Source organism: Austrofundulus limnaeus, unplaced genomic scaffold (genome assembly GCF_001266775.1).
Source record: "Austrofundulus limnaeus strain Quisiro unplaced genomic scaffold, Austrofundulus_limnaeus-1.0 Scaffold183, whole genome shotgun sequence".
Classification (NCBI taxonomy): Eukaryota; Metazoa; Chordata; class Actinopteri; order Cyprinodontiformes; family Rivulidae; genus Austrofundulus; species Austrofundulus limnaeus.
In genome coordinates this window covers 156,931-163,784 of record NW_013952585.1, presented here as the reverse complement: position 1 = coordinate 163,784, position 6,854 = coordinate 156,931, and the positions used below count along the sequence as shown (strand labels likewise).

The window sequence follows — 6,854 nt, the reverse complement described above, 5'->3', positions numbered from 1 at the left end:
CAGTTTGGAACAGATTTGCCTGAATAGCAAATCTTTCCCACTAAATTAGTCATGTGACTTGGACATGAGGGTGTCCAGAGACTCCAGGGGATTAATCGTCAAATTAATTGTTATCGGCTAAATATCACAATTAATCGTGAATATTTTTTTTTGCCAATATTGCCCAACCCTAGTGTGAACGTAGCCAAGGAGATGTCATCCCTGTTTCCCAGATCTCCATGTTCCCTGGTTCAAAACGTGCACTATTAAGTATCTTTTCCATTTGTTATAAAAGACATTTGAAGGGGGACCCAGGCATCTTTCATGACTTTCACTATTAAACCTGGAAGAACATAGGTACCCGGGGAACACAGGTACGGACCCCTTAAAGACACTGAACTTGAAAATAAATTCCTTGAAGTGGAATATCTCTTCCACAAGAACAGCTGRGCTTTAGTCATCTTGTCAAGCAACACTAAATGTGTTCAGAAAAAAAAAGTCAGTAGACAAAAATAGAACATAGAGATTTAGTTCTTAKTTTGTGATGGTGACATTACACCATCCAGAAAAGACACTTCAAAGAAWATCTTCTGTCTTGTTACAAGAGATGACTGAGGTGCACATCTATAGTGGTGTGTTTCATAATGTTTTCTGTAAGTACATTACAGAAATATCACATGCTTGTAGATCTTTGAAGCAAAAAAGTTCCARTTTCCTTTATTTGGACTATAAATAAGCATCTCTGAACTGACTTATCACTCATGCTTTTGAGCCAAAAAAAATAAATTTAAGATTATTTTTCTTGTTTAATGGTCACTGATGGCTTGAGAGGTGGTGAGTATACCGTAGTTTCATTCTGACTACAACAACAACAAAAAAAAAAAAGCAGCTGAGAGGGTTATTAATTGCTTTACTGCCAACAACAGACACTCAGATCATCTACAAACCATCAATCATAAAGACAGGCAGGCAAAAAGTGCAGGACCTAAATCAATTATGCATGAAGACAATTTGTAAAAGCAGAAAATTGCTTAAAAAAGGTGCAGATTCTAAGCAGCTGCAGTCTCTCCTGTGCCAGGAATAAAACGAGGTTCAGAGACCTCCTTCATCCACACCTATCCACAGAGATGAGAGGAAAGTAGCTGTTACAGGGTGCAGCCTCCAGCTTCCTCCCTCGGTTCAGTGAATGAATGAAGCCTCTATTGAGCGCGGAATGACCCGCAGCTCCAGCCCACAGTGGAAAATATGACGACCAGCAGCAGGTAGGTGAAAGAGACTTCTAACGTGGCTTGAGGTCCGGTCCCACCCTGATCGCTGGGGCTCACAAAGCACAGGTTTGTAGAGTCTCACATGCTGCAACTATAAGGGTTCCGCTCAGTGTCAAACTGAGGTGGCTGCCGTGTGGCCTCTGTCACCATAGTTTATGTGTCAAACTAAATGAGCTACAATTTTTATGCAACAAATGGAACAAAGAATGCAAAACTTGCAATAACTTTAATTGYTGACTACTGCTACTCGTCAACTTCAGTATGTATTTGTTGATCCCCTGCCACCACAGAGGTTAGCCGACAATTGAATTGTCTGTGTGTTTGTCTGTTAGCAAAATCTCACATGAAACAAACTTTAATGAAACTCTGAAAATAAGCATTGGATACACATCTGCAACTGATGACCTATAGCAGGGCTATTCAACTAAATTGCTCCGGGAGCCACAGTTAATGCAGGCCAACAGCTCAGGGGCCGAACATCCAGCAATCAATGTCATTATGTAAATAAACCAAGTATTACAAAGATATGTTACCTTTGAAATAGTTTATTTTGCTGTATTTTATCATGAATCCAACATACAGAACCCTACATGTAGTGATAATAAAACAATATTAAAAACAAAAATAACATATTATGCCTCCTGTTTAAGACAAATATTATTTTAATGTCTCTGACTTGCCAAACTTTAAACCAATTTTATTTTCACTTTCATAGTTTTATCTTCAACTGCTTGTAATTTTAACAGTCTTGGATGTTCACAGAAATGATTTTTTCTGACGTTTCTTTAGATACCACACGTCATATTAATTAAAGTAGAAAATGGGGTTTTGGCTTATAAGATGGATGAAMCAATTGGTGGGCTGAACCTTGGTCACTCACAGGCCAGATGTGGCCTGCGGGCCACTAGTTGAGTAGCCCCGACCTACTGGCATCAACTTCATATTAATAAACACAAATATGGCTAGAACTAGAAGTAACTGGGAGACAATTCCTTCTCACCAAGCTTTACTGAAATTTTATTTTTTTTGTTAGATTATCATGTCTACATAAGTGTATGCTAACTTCTGTTGTATCAACATCGTTCTTTCTCTAACTTTAGTGAATTAAAGGTTGTGCTTCACAGAAACTGAATATCAGCTGAGCTGAGGTCTTTAAATCCATGCTGTCAAAAGGTCAGGAAAACCTCCTCTTCCAGGGTTCTTGACCTCTAAAAGATGTGCCAATCATTGCTGAACAGGCTTGACATTTCTGCTGAAGGAGTTGCTCTGTTACTGTAACCAGAGAAATAACGCCCACTGGCTCAGTAAAAGTCTAGTCTGGRCGTATTTAACATAAACTTTACAAACTGGTAATAAGAACAGCTAACAAGCATTTTTTTAGAATAAATAAGTACAAATAATTGTATCAAATTGCTTCATGGAGACTGAGCAGCCAGTGTGAACATTATACCGATGGCAGTAATTGTTCCACAGCAGCTGGAATACAACGCTCTGCAGGAGGTGGTTATTTTGACAAATGGTGGGTCACACTTGCCTCTGTTCTATGATCCTTCCACCTACATGTTCATACTTTACTGACACTGTTAGGGTTTTACCTAAATGTCTCACTGCCCCACAGAAAAATAGCTTTTAAATGAGAGAACACTGTGACATTTGTACTGAGGAGAGAACAGCTCAACTTCAAACTTTTAGTCCTTTCAAGACTTTTGGGAAACTTTTAACACTAAGTCCAGCCTATTAAAGTGCCTGTGACATAAAAATTTTGCAATAAACTTGGATGCATTTTTGGAGAGATAACACTGATAACTTATTGCAAAACAAATTTCACACCGCTGAGATGAACAGTTGTTGAGATATTTGCAGGTAAAAAAAACAGGAAGTGATGTCAAAGGGGAATGTCTGCATCAGTGAGGTATATTTAAGGTATATACCTCATTGGTCTGCATGTGAACAGAGCATCATTACAACAGCTAACAACAGAGAGTAGAGTAGAATCTGATGTTTCTTTAGATTATTTAGAGTCGCTATCAAAGAGAGATGAAGAGTTAAAGTTTAAATAATATTGTTTTAATAAACAAAGACCAGAGAATCTTCTACTGTCCAACGTTGCCAAGTCAGGCAAAACAGAGATTGGGAGAGCAAGTGTGACAGGCTTCAGACCCCACTTCCAATGTCTTGCATTAAAGTCACCTGGAAAACAGGTCTTTTAATATATAACACATATAAATCTCCCCGCATTTCAGCTCCATCTGACTGATCGTAGAGAGTTTGCAGACTGGAGTTTTATTTGAAAGACTGAAAAAAGTGGCCAAATTTGATTTAAACTGACAAAGTGCCATTTAGTACGCAGTCCCACTTTCCAACCGCAAAATTCCTTGAATGGCGTAAACAATAGAGCAAATTCAAGAGCCTTGACTGATAGGGTAATATTTAGTTAAAGGCCAAACAATCCTTAAAGGAATGCATCTCGCCTTTTTTTGTGTCAGCGTTTTAAAATAAGATAATCCTAATTTGAGAGAAATGACAGAGTAATAGCCTTTTTGGTCAAAAATTAAAAATATTATATGTGATCCTGTGCAATGTTGTGAGATTTTGTGCAGTCTGTTAGTGCTCAGATTTTGTGCTGTGACATTTAGCTAATACCACACCAAATTTTAGCTCAAAATCTGTGAAATTGACCAAACTGTATGACTTTTTGTTTGAGCTGAAGTTGACTAGCTGTGGTGGCCAACCTGAATTCCAGAGGTTAATAATCAGCAGTAGATATGCATCTAATGTTTACTTTTTGAGTTTCACTAAAATCCGTCGGATGCTTCAATAGATGTTTTGTTAAATGGCAAAGATACATAGACTTTCAGGTATTGGCTTTAATGCAAATGGCAAGTATACACTTACCTTCCATTATACCACACTTCATCATAATCTATCAAAAAGTAGTGTATTGATTTTTTACTTAAGAATTTCAATGTGAGCCATATAAGGATACAGATTTGTTTTTATCAGCAGGTAGTGTTATCTCTATGCTAATAAGATCTGCTGTTGGTCTGCAAAATATAACAAGTTTAATGGTTTCCATTTTAGACTTAGACAAAGTTAACTATGTTAAATGTTAGTTAACTTCTGTATTGTCACAATAAACCTTGACTGCTTGGTAATAAGACTATATTGGACCACTGCACACCCCAGTTGAAAATCTGTAAACTAACTTTAGATTAGGTTTTACCTTGCACTTCAGTCATGAGTCTAAAAGTTTCCATCCTTCCTGGAGCCGCCCACGCAACATTTCTATGCCCTCTGATGTTGCCACTTAGGGTAAAAGCAGTAAATGACAGCAGCAGGAGTGTGAACGCATGTTTGGTGCCTCCACAAGTATGATTTAGATAGAAACAACAATTTATTAGCAGATAGCATAATAAAAGGCAGCAGATTGTGCTGACAGTGGACAGATAGAATAACCTAACCAGTGTGCTGTAATTATGTGAAGGAACCAAGCAACCCATCCACAATGGATGAGTCATATGGAAAACCACATTCACCATTACCTTTCTATGACATCACATCTTTTCATAGTCATGAGAGGTCACAGGTCAARCAAAAACACACACACACATGCAGCTGCAAAGTAAAAAAAAAGACATAAGGATCTAAAGCCTTATAGCATACCATGCATTGTTTGTGAACAGATAGTTTTGTAATCCTTTCAGCCTTTTTGTTTTGCCTTTTCATGCCAACACACAAATCTCACAAAGAGAGCCATATCACTCTAACATTGTTTAAATGCATACTCAGGGGGCTCAGCACAAATAAAACTATAGGTTGTGGGTTTTTTAATGCTGACTTGGCTTTTCTGAGTGCCTCAAAGTTCACCTCTGCCCTGTGTGGTCAGTTTAAAAAAGCAAAAATACACAGCCTCAAAGTCATCTGCTGCCTCTTTGGCAATTCCAACCTAAACAACTTAAACCAATTTAAACCAATTAAGGAAGATTGAGAAAGAACTTGAGTTTTATTACAGGCCTGACACCTGCAGTTACTGTTCCCRTCTCTACAAAGAATACGCCTCTTACTGGATACTTCAGCAGCAAAAGTCACTTCACTGGACCACCACCAAGTTTACAGCATACATAGAAAAAAAGTTGAAACCCCAAATCACGTTTCTTTAAATGAGGTGTTTACAAACTTTAGGCACTGTCTACACTAGAATGGCGAATGAATTACCTTGCATCCACAAGGAASATTTGTTTCATCAGCCTCTCTAAGATTTGAAAATTAGTTTCAGAGTGGAAAAAGAAAAAAAAAACTGATAAGCCGCCCTTGCGTTTTCTTGTAGAGAGCCAAAACWGTGTCTTAAAAAATGATGTCACAACCCCAACTCCCAATGCACCAACCCCAACAAGATTGGGTTTGGTGCATTGACTTACTGGTTTAGCATAGGGATGCAGGATATATCAGCATTAATATCGGTATTGGTCCGATATGTAAAACTGGGCCAATATTAACGTCCGATATTGATTTCCCAATTTTTAGCTTTGTGTTTCTGTTTTGGGAGGGGGAAATGGTTGGTTGAGCAGCATCTGTTTGATCATGATAGTGATATTGATGCTGCGCAGCCAGGAATAAGTGAAGTAGGGAGCCATGTCAGAGGTCTGGTCATTTATTTACWGTATTAAAAGAAGACCAAAGTGTGTTTGTGCGTATATGTATAATATAATTTGTGTGTTTGTGTAATATAGGTAAATATCGGTTAATGGCCACTTCCAGTGGCCACTAGGCAAAAGGCAGTGTACACAAGTCATCAGTCCATCACAGGGCCATACGTATGTGGCACTCACACTTAGTGACAATTTGAATGTTGTGTTACCATAACATGCAAAAAACAAAACAAAAAAAATAGATTTATGTTCATGACATGGAAACAGGTATTTCTTACCAAACCCCATCAGTTTACCCAAAATCCCCAGTCCAACAACGTCCATCTCCACACACTGGATTATATAATATTTTATTCATTTGACTGAAAACAAAACATTAAAGCAACAAGCCTCATTTACTATTTACTACAGAGTCCAATCTCACCAGCTGTCAGTGTTTTTCCCAGCAAAAAAAAAAAAAATCTGCTTAAAACATGGTAATCAGTCACCGCTGAACATGTTTGTATAAATGAATCAGCACAGCGTGGGACAAGCGTGTGTATCAGTGGTGTACGGGCTGAACACTCACACATGGAGATGCGTGCAAGACTTGTTTGGAGGCACGTTACCATGTAGGTGGCACTTAAGTGAACATGTGCCTATTTAAGCAGTGAAGTGCACAGACTTTAAACCAGGAAGTGGTAAGTGTAGCATAGACAGTGATCTCTAGAAGGACAAACTATCAACAGAATCCTGATCAGATCTCCAGAGTCGGAGTCTGATCTTTAGACAAAGTTTCCACCAGCTTACAGCCTCAAAKAAAGCCATGATTGAGGATGTATTTTTTTAAACAATTAAATGACAACTTTTCCAAGATGAGCCTAATTTTAAAGAGTAACTTACCCCAAAATTAACTTTTTTTAGCTGATAAACTGTCTAGAATGTGTCTAAAATGTTATATAGTACTGTTTCTGTGCTA

The 6,854-nt window shown here is 38.0% G+C and overlaps 1 protein-coding gene across 1 annotated transcript in view; it reads right to left on the bottom strand.

Annotated features, from left to right (window-relative positions):
• zdhhc8b (zDHHC palmitoyltransferase 8b) overlaps window positions 1–6,854 on the bottom strand; it is a gene marked incomplete in the record, with an annotated part of 85,852 nt that overhangs the window by 52,856 nt on the left and 26,142 nt on the right.